The 14,170-nt window shown below is 38.5% G+C and overlaps 1 non-coding gene across 1 annotated transcript; it reads left to right on the top strand.

Moving 5' to 3' along the window:
* The first annotated feature begins 13,663 nt into the window (after window positions 1-13,663).
* LOC140851840 (small nucleolar RNA R71) lies at window positions 13,664-13,770 on the top strand. The gene has a single exon (XR_012134597.1). It is a non-coding gene; the product is annotated as a small nucleolar RNA R71 (small nucleolar RNA).
* The last annotated feature ends 400 nt before the right edge of the window (window positions 13,771-14,170 follow it).

Genomic DNA, 14,170 nt, shown 5'->3' with positions numbered 1-14,170 from the left:
AGACCTAAGACAATTGCATAAACTTGTGGGTCAATGGGTTAGATGAATTAGGTCCATAATTGGGTTAGACCTAAGGTTACCTTAAAAAATGGACTAAATGAAGTAATTGGTCAAATCTAATCAAAAGTTGAATTAGATTAGGTCAAGGATACTCTTGACTCAACTTCAATAGTTGTAGTTGAATGGGTCCATGTCTTTAACTAGATCAAGATGGACTTAATTCATGGCTACACAGTGGAATCCTATTTACTAAGTTGATCAAAATTAAAACTAATGAATCGGTTGATGTCTAAGGTAAGTTCGACAGTTTTGACCAGTGGTTCTTAAGCGGGAGCTACTCGCATTGATTCGATCATTGACGAGTTAATGACAAATCTCCACCACTGATCTCACTTACCTGGCCAATCTGGTAAGTTAGATTTTGATTAGATCACTTGGTGATTAGAGCTCACCCATATCATTAGGTAAATCAGTGTGACTGATTTAGGTGCTCCTAATGCCAGCTTTAATTAAATCCTTTTTAATCTGACTTGGTGAAGTCAGTGGGAGGATTGAAATTGGCTGGATGATTTCTTCTCTACTATCCTTTAATAAAATCCTCAAAAAATATTAAGTTCCTAAAATGATTAAGTTATAATGATAACTAAGTCAATGCCGCCTATTAAGTGAGTGATAATGAGTCCATTAGTTCAATGATCACTGGAGGCCCAAAGGCCTGGTGCTCATTGGCTAATGGAATTATCATTCATAATATGATAATTTGGTTGAGTCTTTCTGATGGTGGTTAGGTTGGCCGCCAAAGTCGGGCCTGATCATTTATTGATCTGATTCACCAAATTAAGTCATGTTAATGGTTGGACCTAACCAGATCTTTTCAGTAGAGGCCAAAGCCTACTGATTAGGTTCTGGGACAAAATCAATTACTAGAAGTTGTTTAGAGAAATAACTGGTTAAGAACCTACCCATAGATGCACATGGGTTGACCAACCAAAGTTGGGCTCATGTGTAGTCTGTGTGGATTCTAGTACCCATTAAGGAATTAAAGTAATTTCTTGAATTGGAGGTTGAGGCTACCAGTTCATAAAAATATTAGAAAAAACTTTAGACTAAAGTCCAAGTCTTTAGTATTAATTTATGTACTAATAAAGGTCTGGTTTTCCTTTATACAGCTATGGCCACTACCCTGTCGCTCTGATCATTATTAGATAATGACAAGCTCATGGGATCTAATTTCGATAGCTGGTATCGAAAATTAAAAATCATCCTTGAGCATGAGCGGATCCTTTATGTAGTAACGGATCCAGCACCTGAGGAGCCAGCTCCGAATGCTAGTAAGACGATCAGAGATACTTACCAGAAGTGGCTCAATGACCGCACTACCGTCCGATGTATTATGCTGGCAGCAATGAATGACGAGTTCAGCCGCAGGTTTGAGAATGCCCAGCCACAGGAGATGCTTCAAATGTTGAACGACTCCTTTGGCACGCCTGACGACGTTGAAAGGCACAAAACTAGTTGTGCCATTTTCAATGCTCGAATGAGGGATGGGACCTCAGTCACTGATCATGTACTGTACATGATCGAGATGATTGAGCGCCTAAGCAAATTGGGTTTTCCTCTGCACGAGCAGCTCGGTAAGGATGCGATCCTTAATTCCTTGCCCAAGTCCTTTCTCCCATTCCTTACTCATTTTCGAATGACAAAGCCTGCAGTAAACTATCACGGGTTGTTGGGGTTACTGTAGAACTTTGAGAAGGATCACCAGCTCCATAAGGAGTCGGTGAATGTAGTGGGAGGGTCTTCTTCTCATCGTCGACCCTTTGAGAAGGGGAAGAAGAATAAGAAGAACAAGAACAAGAAAGTGCAGCCTCATGCTGGGACGGTTGCACAGGGTCAGACCAAGAAGCGCAAGCCCGACCAGAGCCAGGTGGAGTGCTTCTTTTGCAAGAAGCAGGGGCATTGGAAGAGGAACTGTCCTCAATACATTGCCTCCCTGGACCCGAACAGGCCGAAGAAGAAGCAAGGTAATTATATGATAACTCCTTGCAACTTTTTCATTTATGATACTACTGTCGGGTATTAGATACCGGAAGCCCTTATCATATTTGTAATTCGATGCAGGGTCTACAGGTCAGTAGGAGATTTGATGAAGGCGAGAGGTTCCTGAACGTTGGAGATGGAAGCAAAGTTCCAGTTCTAGCTTTAGGAATCATGAGTCTTGTAATCAATTCTCGTCATGTAATTCTGAGTAAATGTCACTATTGTCTAAGCTTTTTATTAAATATTATTTTTGTAGGCCTTTTGGCCATGTACGGTTATGATTTTTTAATAAAAGAAAATATTTGCAATATCATTTTGAATGGTATTACAATATTTGTTGGATAATTAAATAATAAAATTTACTTATTATCACAGCCAGTTAATGTAGTTCAAAACTTCGGTAAACACCCTAGAATAGATAATGTGTCAGAAGTCTACCTTTGGCACTGTAGGCTAGGTCATATCAATAAGAACAGGATAAACAGGTTGGCTCAAGAAAGAATTCTTGAACTTGATGATTGTGAATCACTTCCAACCTGTGAGTCTTATCTTCTTGAAAAGATGACCAAGTCACCTTTTACTGGAAAAGGTGAGCGAGCCAGTGAACTCTTGGGTATGGTACATTCTGATGTATGTGAACCTATGAGCTCAAGTGCAAGAGGTGGATATTTCTACTTCATAACCTTCACAGATGACCTATCGAGGTATGGGTATGTCTACTTAATGAAGCATAAGTCGGAGTCGTTTGAAATGTTCAAACTATTCCGAAATCAGGTAGAAAAACAAACTGGGAAGTGTATTAAAATTCTTCGATCTGATCGAGGAGGTGAATACCTTTCCAACGAGTTTCTGACATATCTAGGGGAGAATGGGATTCTCTCTCAGTGGACTCCTCCTAGAATACCACAGCATAATGGTGTGTCTGAAAGGAAGAATCGGACCTTATTGGACATGGTTCGATCCATGATGGGGTTTGCTGGTCTGCCGATCTCTCTCTGGGGATATGCACTCGAATCAGCTTGTTACCTTCTAAATAGAGTTTCGAGTAAGTCTGTAGCCAAAACGCCATATGAGATATGGATAGGACGTAAGCCAGTACTCTCGCACCTTAGGGTTTGGGGGTGTCCGGCTTATGTTAAACGTTTAATTACAGACAAGCTTGGACCTAGGTCTGACAAGTATAATTTTATAGGGTACCCAAAAGAGACCAAAGGGTATTATTTCTACCTTGCTGATGAGCAAAAGGTGTTTGTCAGCCTTAAGGCAATCTTTTTAGAAAAAGAGTTTCTTAATGAAGGAACTGTTGCCTCTAAGGTTAAACTTGACGAAGTTCGACAGGTGAAAAATCCGATACATATTACTGAACCTGAACCGGATTTGATTAGATCAGATCCGGAGCCCATTGATTATGCACCCTTAAGACGGTCTGGTAGAGTACCACATCAACCGGACAGATACTATAGTTTCTTGATCCGAGATGGCGATCCTGTCAAACTTGATGAAAATGATGAGGATCCGATCACCTACATGGATGCAATGCAGAGACATGACTCTGAGAAATGGCTAGAGGCCATGAAATTTGAAATGGAGTCCATGAAGGTCAACGATGTGTGGACATTGGTTGACTCATCCGAAGGAATGAAATCCATAGGGTGTAAGTGGGTCTTCAAGAGGAAGAGGGGCGCATACGGAAAGGTAGAGACCTATAAAGCCCGTCTGGTTGTCAAGGGATATCGTCAACGTTATGGTATAGACTATGACGAGATATTTTCTCCTGTGGCAATGCTCAAATCCATTCGGATTATGCTTGCGATAGCTGCCCATCTAGACTATGAAATCTGGTAGATGGATGTGAAGACAGCTTTTTTAAATGGAGAGCTGGATGAAGAAGTGTATATGATACAACCTGAAGGGTTCACATCCACAGATGAGTCTAAGGTATGCAAGCTACAAAGGTCCATTTATGGACTTAAGCAGGCATCTCGGAGTTGGAACATACGTTTTGATAGGATGATCAAAACATATGGCTTCATTAAGAACGGAGAAGAGCCCTGCATTTATAAGTGGGCTAATGGTCCAGTAGTAGTATTTCTTATATTGTATGTGGATGACATTCTCTTAATCGGGAATGATGTCCCTGCATTATAGGGAATAAAGATTTGGCTGTCGTCACAGTTCTCCATGAAGGATCTGGGAGAAGCTTCCTACATCCTAGGGATGAGGATCTATAGGGATAGATCCAAAAGGTTGCTTGGCTTATCCCAGTCCACGTACATTGATACTATGCTGAAAAGATTCAGCATTAAGAATTCCAAGAAAGGCTATCTACCGATAGGCCATGGAATTTCTCTCTCAAAAAGGGATTGTCCGACAACACCTCAAGAGAGAGAGCGTATGGGTAAGATTTCATATGCTTCGGCAGTGGGATCTATCATGTATGCCATGACATGTACACAATCAGATGTGGCATACTCACTTGGGGTAGTGAGTAGATACCAATCTGATCTAGGGGAGAATCACTGGAAGGTTGTTAAAACCATCCTGAAGTATTTAAGAAATACTAAAGACCAGTGGCTTGTATATGGTGAATCAGACTTGAGACTTATAGGGTTTACAGACTCTAGTATTCAGTCTGATCGCGATGACAGCAAGAGTGTGTCAGGATTTATTTTTACCCTTAATGGTGGGGCTGTCTGCTGGAAGAGTTTCAAGCAGCACACTGTGGCTGATTCAGTATGCGAGGCAGAGTATATTACTGCATCAGATGCTGCCAAAGAAGCGGTGTGGCTGAGAAAATTCATCACCGAGCTCAGAGTAGCACCCTCCCTTGTTGGTCCATTTTTGCTCTACTATGATAGCTTTGGAGCCATTGCTCAGGCGAAGGAACCGAAGGCACACCAGCGGACGAAGCATATTCTGCGTCGCTACCATCTCATCCGGGAGATCATGGATCGAGGTGATGTCGACCTTCAGAAGATCGACGGGAAGGAGAATCTAGCTGACCCATTCACTAAAGCCATTGCGATGAAGGAGTTCAACGACTACAAGTCGAAGATGGGTATTAGATACTGCACCGATTGGCTTTAGGCCAAGTGAAAGATTGTTGGGAATAGTGTCCCAAAGCCAATCGTCAGCCTGTTGACGGTTGTGCTCCTTTTGTATTAGTACATGAATTATAAATAAATAAAAGTTATTTTGATATTTTTTCATCATAAATGTTTCATCTTCTAATGAACTCCTGTGTTGTGGTGAAGTCCTTAGGACTATTTAGACTCGACAAAGGAGGATTTGTCGCTTAGTCCTTAAACCTGTTCGCGACCAAATGATACGTTGTTACCAAGGACAACAACGTTTATCGAGCATAGGTCGTTGTGTGCCATATGGGTTGGTTGTCCTCATAACCAAGGAGTGTGGAGACACTGGTATGGCATACAGGTGAGATATAATGGTACATCTGCACTGAACGTGACCGACTCCAGAGCTATTTCTGCTATCAAGATTTGCTCCGATGAAATATGGGTATAAATATTTCTCCGACCTGAGACCGCCACGGTGACTTGCAAGCAACTCACTGCACTTAGGCACTGGACTACCTGAATTTCTAATTCAGTGACGGAAGGCTGCTGGGTGTAGTCAAGTACTTGACTTGTCGGTGCATGTGTCAAGATGGGATTGACCACTCTAGTTTAGAAGCTGTGTACAGTCGTGTTTCAATTTAGCAAAACTTTGGCCAGGGTAGTCCTGGTGAGGAGTCACAGGACTAATTGAGTTGAGCACGATTCGGATGATCTCATCAGGATTGACAGTTTAACCCTGAGTCATCCTAAACACAGGGGTCAAAAGGGATGAATTATATGATAACCATATTCACGTAGGTTCTGAATGTTGTGATTGTGACTATTCGATCTATTCGATCGTCGGGTACCATTGCTAGATGGTCACTTCGATTAGTACAGGAATTGGTTCCTGTGCTACCAGCTTAGGTTCGAACCTGCGGGGTCACACACATTAGAGGTTCCTTTCTGATCTGATGGCTGATTATGAGTCTTATGTGTCTGGGACTCTATGATTGAGAATTAAGATTCTCTGATCATGAGTTTCACACATTTTGGGTACCGGGGTCAAAATTTTGAATTTCAAATTTTGAATTTGAAATTTGAACTCTTTGATCAGGGTTTCCTATCGATGGTCTCTGATGCCTAATTGCCCATCGAATTTGGACTCAATATTTATGAGAGGTTTAATTAGTGATTTGATCGCTAATTAACTCAATTTGATTGAGTAATTATTTTTAGATCAAGTCCAATTGAATTGGATTCAGTTTGGATTGACCCGATTAGGTTAAGTGTTGATCTAATCGCTAAGGTGGTTTAGTCCCTGATTTGATCAGGGATTAGGCTTAGTTAATTCCTGATTTGATTAGAATTTTATTGAGCCTAATTAAGTCTAATTGTGTTGGGTTTAATCTGGTCTAATTGTGCTTAACCTATTTTAATTAGGTTGGCTCAATTTGAATCAAACCACCTTGTTTTAAATTCCCTGCGCCACTCAACTTTCTTGCGCCCATTTGAATTTGCGAGAAGAAATTTTTTTGTGAATTTTCTCTCATGCAAAGCTCTCTCACGCCCACTTTTATGCACCATATGGATGGATAAAGCTGATTAGTTAACCATTCAAATTCAAAGCATGTTTGAATTTGAATGGATAACTTATCTCTTTTGCCTTCAAGCTTATCCATCTTGTGCGCCACATAATTCACACGAGAAAGAGTTTCTCGTGAAACCTTTTCATGTACAAAGAGTCCACGCCCTTCTCTTCTCACGCCATAAGTGGATAGGGATGACTTGGTTTTCATTTGAATTCAAATTTGATTTGAATTCAAATGTGTAACCACTTGTCTTTATCCTCTCACGCGGATAAGACACGTTTTGAACTATTTTAAAAGAGATAGGGAGGTGGGGCGTGCGTAGAAAAATTTTGAGAAAGAGAGTGGGGCGTGAGGAAGTCTTATACATAAGGTGAAGGTCCAAAACCTTCCGAGAGAAAAAGAAAGAAAAGAAAGAAAATTGGGCGCAGGGTTTTCAGTGTAATCCCTAGGGTTTCAGCCAGGGGTTCGGGAAGTGAGATTGGTGTACCACGAGTGTCGTGAGTCTACCAAATTTTAGGAAGAGATCCATCAGCCTCTTAACCAATCGTGCAGATGATCCAGAGCATCTGAGGAGTCAGCACACATCGATCGAAGGAGTTCGATCAACATCAGCCATCAAAAGGGTGAAATCACGAACTAGCATTCGTGTGGAACCGATCAGATGGGAGCTTCATGTGGATGATCTGCAGAGACCAGATACTAGTGTGGCTACGACATGATGATCAGAGCCCTCCGACGGTGATCAGATTACGGTGATCGATTACCCATAAAAGGTGATGTGTTCTGAACACAGTACAGTAAAAGTTTACTGTTTCAAATTTGAATTTCAAATTTAAATGCATACTGTTGTATCATATTTAGATCCTAGTGTAGGGTTAATTAGTATTAATTAATGAGATTAATTAATAATTTCACTGTAAAATAGTAATTTTGAAAAAATTTTAAAATTACCATTTTGCCCCTGCACTGTATTTTCGCTACACACATACTGCCTGGTATCTTGATACTTGATAGGCAAATAAAAATTAGATTGTCATATCTTAGCAACAGTCTTGGAAGTACTAAAATGGCCACCACACTCCAGAGAATGGCAATGATCAAGAATATCCTTTATTTCTTCCTGGGGCACACATCTTCTAATCATCCCATCAAAACAGTGCTTGTACAGCAATGGCTCCTCCCAAAAGTAGTGTTTCACCTCCTACAAAAAACTTCTTCCTTTGGTAGTAACTTAAATCAGAAGAAAGAATGCCATTCACCAAATAGTTGACATAATCAGCATACCAAGGGGTCGTAAAAGAAATTGCCAACAACTGTTCATCCGGAAAGTTTTTGCTAATGGGCACCTCATCTGCATTCAACTACTGTTCTAACCTTGACAAGTGGTCTGCCACTACATTTTTCATACCTTTCTTATCTCGGATCTCAAGGTCAAATTCTTGTAACAACAGTACCCACCAGATCAAACGTGGCTTGGCATCTTTCTTGGTCAGCAAGTACTTGATTGCTGAGTGATCCATGCACACAATGACCTTAGAATCTATAAGATAAGCAAAAGCAAACACAACAGTAAGCAATTCTTTCTCAGTAGTTGCATAATTTAACTGTGCATCATTTAAAATGTTGCTAGCATAATAAATAACATGCAACTTCCTATCTTTTCTCTGACCAAGAATGACATCCAACACAAAGTTACTAACATCATACATCAACTCAAATGGCAAATTCCAATCCGATGCTGCCATAATTGGGGTTGAGATTAGCTCCTTCTTCAACCTATTGAAAGCATCCCAATAATTTTTGTCAAAATCAAAAAAAGCATCCTTATTCAACAAATTACAAAGAGGTTTAGAGATTTTAGAAAAATCTTTGATAAACTGTTGGTAGAATCCTGCATGGCCAAGGAAGCTTCTAACTCTCTTAACAATGGTAGGTGGTGGCAATTTCTCAATAATTTCAATTTTTGCTTGGTCCACCTCAATACCCTGTGATGAAATCTTATGGCCTGAGAAAATGCCTTCCTGCACCATAAAATGATATTTCTCCCAATTCAAGACCAAATTGGTCTCCTTATAATGCTGCAAAACTTGAGACAAGTTAGCCAAACAGTTATCAAAAAAAGATCCAAACACACAAAAATCATCCATGAAAACCTCCATAATCTTTTCAATAAAATCAAAAAATATGGCCATCATACAATGTTGGAAAGTAGCAGGTGCATTACATAAACTAAAAGGCATTCTACGAAATGCAAAAGTACTATAAGGATATGTAAAGGTGGTCTTTTCTTGATCTTCAGGAGCTATGAAAATCTGGTTATAACCTAAATAACCATCTAGGAAATAGTAGTAGTCATACCCTACAAGTCTCTCTAACATCTAATCAAGGAAGGGTAAAAAAAAGTAATCCTTATGGGTAGCACCATTAAGTTTTCTATAGTCCACATAGATCCTTTAATCAGTTACTATCTTAGTGGGAATTAATTCATTATTCTCATTATGCACAACAATCATCCCACCCTTTTTAGGTACTACCTACACTGGGCTAATCCATGAACTATCAGAAATTGGGTAGACAATAGCCACATCTAATCATTTAAGAATTTCAGCTCTTACCACTTATTTCATACTAGGATTTAACCTTCTTTGATTTTCAACAGTAGATTTATAGTTATCCTTCATTAATATTCTATGCATGCACAATGAAGGGCTAATTTCTCTAAGATCTGAGATAGTCCATCCTGTGGCCTGTTTTCTAGATCTCAACACATGCAGCAGCTTATCAAGTTGTTTATCAGACAAAGAAGCATTGACAATCATAGATAAGGTGTCATTCTCATCTAGAAATGCATATATGAGATGTAGGGGTAGTGGGTTAGCTCAAGAATTGGTGCTTGCATATTGAAAGGGGGAGGATGTGGCTTACTTATACCTATCTCCTCAAACTGCATCTTTCTCAGCTTTGGCATAGGAGGTGTAGCCTCCAAAGCATATGCAACCTCTGCAACCTCCAAATTCTCATCTTTAACTGTTGCTGCATGCACTAAACAAATCTCAAGAGGTTCCTTAAGATGTTCAAGCCTAAAAATCTTTTGGGTTAGCTTGTCAACACAATTAATTTGATAAACACTATCAGTAAAGGAAGGATCCTTGGTTTCTCTACTCAAATTAAACTCTACCTCCTCTTCACCAACCTACAATATCAACTAACCATTTTTGACATCAATTACTGTTAGAAAACCGGTAGGCGCGTAGCATGTATTTTTTAAAAATTTTAAGCAGCGGGATAAAATAGATTAAATAATTTAATCTATAAAACATGCTTAAAATCTAATGTTAATGCCTATCCTAGGATCTATAACATATCATATTTGCATACAAAGATCTAAAAATAAAATCAGCATGCAAGATCACATCTAGACATGCACTAGTAGATTATATCTATAATATACATCATATGTATCGCAAGCACGAGTTCAAAACTCATCACTTGAGCATGGGAAGTAGATCATTGTGACTAAATCTCAAGGTCTTGCTGGTTTCTTATAGCCGCACAAGGTGTCTGGCCTCTACGGTTGATCCACTTGAAGCCCTGCACTGATCAATCTTTCTGAAAATACTAGCTCATGCGAAGACCTTCTGGATGGCTGATTTGCATCCTTCTTCGAATCTAATAAACCCCTCCAAAACTCAAAGTTGGATGAGGAGGATTTGGTAATAGAAGGAAGAAGACTCTCTTTTCTCTTTAGTTTTTCCTCACCAAAAAATCCTAAAACAATTCTAGGACGCTCATCCAAGAGGAGGAAGTTCTCCTCTACGCTCACATGCCTATGATAGGCTGCCCACCCCAAGACCTCATGCCCAAAACCCTAACTCCTTCTCCTTAATCTTAGATCTCAACTAATTTCTATCAAATAAAAAATCAACCCTTTTTATAGATGGCATGGATGGGGCGATAAGGATCAAGTTCAAATCAAATTCGAACTTAGATAAGAGTCTGGTTTCAAGTGAAATTCAAGTCCAACTTGAATTTAAATCAAATCAAAAGTTATCCTATCCTTTGGGATGTGTAGAGGGGGTGACAAAATATTTTTTTTGTTGAATTTTCTCACGCCAATCTGAAATTAGCGATGAGAAACTTGTGGGCGTGAGCAAGGGTGGTTGGTTAGGGTAGGAGTCCAAGCTAATTTGGACACTAGGGTTTTATCTAATTAAGTCTCCACCCTAATCAAATTGGGTTAGACTAATTAGATAACTTGAACCCAATCCAATAAGGTTCCAAACCTAATTAAATCAAAATTTAATCGAACCCAATTTTTGATCAAATCAGAAATCAATCACACTTAGCAATTAGGTCAATCTAATCAATCCAATTCCATCAGACTTGAACCAAATTACATTGCTCGATCAAATTGAGCTTAATTAGTAATCTAATTGCTTATCAATCTTCCTTTAATTCACTAACCATTAGCAAATTAATTTATTATAACTTTTGCATCAGGTTAACCATCAATTGAATTGATGATTACACCTTGAAATGATTCTCAATTGTTGATCGACCACTTGATTAGATAGTAACTTCTTTTGAGTGTGACCCTATAGGTTCGAACCTAAGCCGATAGCATAGGAATAACTTTTTAAACTAATCGATGAAACCATCTAGTAATGAGATCCGACATCTAGATAGGTCAAATAATTGCAAAGTAACATTCAAGAACTTACTGATGTATGGTTGTCATATAATTCATCCTTTTGATCCTAATACTCAAGGTGATCTAGGATTTAACTGTCAATCCTAGAATGGTCAACCACATTATATTTTAATTTTTTAAATTCATCACATGAATTATCTTGATCATGATTTTATTAAATTAGAATACAATGATGTATTAACTCCTATAATCTGAAGGGGTCCATCCCATCTTGACTCACACACCGACTTAACAAGTACTTGACTGTGCTAAAAAATCTTTCATCACTAAATTAAAAATTCAGGTAGTCTGACACTAAAGCATAGTAAGTTACTTACAAATCACCATGGTGATCTCAGGTCAGAGAGACATTTATATCCATACCCTTTACGAGCTACTCTTGACAACGGAGTGCTCTATAGTTGATCACATTCGATGCAAATATTCTCTTATATTTTATCTGCATGCCATACTAGTATCTCCACACTCTTTGGATAAGAAGACAACTAACTCATATAGCATACAATGACCTACACTTGATATCGCTATCGTCCTATTAATAGCGTATCATTTGGTTGCGAACAAGTTTAAGGACTAAATGATAAATCCTTCTTTATTAATTCTAAATAGTCCTAAGAACTTCATCACAACACAGAGTTTCATTAAAGAAGATGTGTACATAACTTTATAATGAATAAGCCAAATAACTTTTATTATGAAATAATTCATATATAATTACAAAATGAGCACAACCATCAATTGATTGATGATTGGCTTTGAGATATAATTTTTAATAATTATCGCTCCAACTGTGGCTACAAATAGTCGATCCAAAATGATAGAAATTTTTGCATCTTCCTCCATTTCCAGCACAATGAAGTCCACAAGAATGTAAAATTTTTTTATCTTGATCAAAATATTCTCCAAGATACCCATAGGATACTTTACTGAACTATCTACTAGCTGCAAAGAAATGGTAGTAGGCTTAAACACCTTCAGTCCAATCTTTCTAGAAATAGACAAAGGCATCAGTGAGACACTAGCATCCAAATCATATAAAGCTTTACCAAAGTCAATATTATCAATAGTACAAGGGATAGTAAAACTCTCTAGATCTCTAAGCTTTGGTGGAAGCTTGTTTTGGATTATTGCACTGCACTCGTCAGTCAAAGCAATGGTCTCATAATCCTCCAATTTCCTCTTGTTAGACATGATCTCCTTGAGAAATTTTGCATAGGCTGGAATCTGAGCCAAAGCATCTACAAAAGAAATATTGATATGAAGTTGCCTAAACACTTAATTTTTTTTTTAAATTATTTATCTAACTTATTTTGCTTATGTCTCTGTGGAAAAGGAATAAGGGGAACATACGGTTTGATTGGCAGTGGTGTAGACTCAGTCTCGATCTGATTTGATTCTTTGTTAATTTGTTCACCGAGAGCTAGATTGGTAACTTCTTCATGCTCTGCTTTATTTTCATCATCCACCACAGTCTCACCACTTATCTAATCAAGTTGCTTACCACTTCTCAATGTGACTGCTTTGCATTGTTCCTTTGGATTCATCTCGATCTTGCTAGGCAAGTTGTCTTGGTCATGCGAATTGATTGAATTTGCCAACTGCCCCATTTGTACCTCCAGATTTTAGTTGTAACTGGCTAAATGATCAATTTTAGCCTCTAGCTTTTCAAATCTGTCTGAAGTCACATTGGCTAGCTTTTCAATAGCCATTTTCCAAGATTGCTTGCTTTCGGAGTGTTGTACAACTCCATGGGGTCTTGGTTGAAAATCAGAGAGATTAAGAAGTCTGAAACTGCTACCTTGATTATCTTGATCTCTCCAAGAGAAGTTAGGATGATTCCTCCATCCTAGGTTGTAAGTATTGGAATAGAGATTGCTCTGCTACCTATTGAAGTTAGAAACAAACTGAGCTTGCTCCACCTACTGACAATCAAAACTCATGTGAGCTCCTCCACACCAATTACAACTCAAAATAGGGTTAGAAACAACATTAGCAGTACCAAGCTTACCAAATATTTTTAGAAGAGAATCAAACTTGGCATTCAACATGTTGATGCCATCCACATCATATATACCTGGTGCTCTTTTAGGCATACCTCTCTCATTTAACCATTGATAGTTATTGGAAGCCATCTCTTCCAACAACTCATAAGCTTTTTTAATTGACTTACCCATCAAGACACTTTCTGCAGCTGCATCTATAGTAATCCTGACTGAATGTGTCAAACCATATTATAAAAGGTTTGCACAATCAACCAATCAGGAAGACCATGATGTGGATGCTTTCTCTGCAAATCTTTATACCTTTTCGAAGCTTCAGACAAAGATTCACCATCCAACTGAACAAAACTAGTAATATCATTTCTGAGTTTTGCAATCTTACTTGAGGAAAAATACTTACTCAAGAAGGCTTGTGACAAAGCATTCTATGTTATAAAAGAATTTGGAGACTTGAAATTTAACCAAGCTTTGGCTTTGTCCTTTAAGAAAAAAGAAAACAATCTTAGCCGAATGGCATCTTCACTAGCTCCATTGGTCATGATAGTGTCAGTACATATCTTCAAAAAATTGGTTAGGTGCTCATTTAGGTCCTCTATAGTTCCTCCACCAAACTATTCTTATTGCACCATTTGAATGAGACCATATTTGATCTCAAAATTATTAGCATTGATAATTGGTTTGACAATGCTTGTCTGAGCCCCATTGACATTAGGTATTGCATAGTCATGCAAGATCATTTGGCCCTCAGCCATGTCTATTAGTTGATCTCTC

This window comes from Elaeis guineensis, chromosome 9 (genome assembly GCF_000442705.2).
Source record: "Elaeis guineensis isolate ETL-2024a chromosome 9, EG11, whole genome shotgun sequence".
NCBI lineage: Eukaryota > Viridiplantae > Streptophyta > Magnoliopsida > Arecales > Arecaceae > Elaeis > Elaeis guineensis.
Note: the sequence above shows the minus strand (reverse complement) of the source record. Positions and strands in the feature narration are given on the sequence as shown.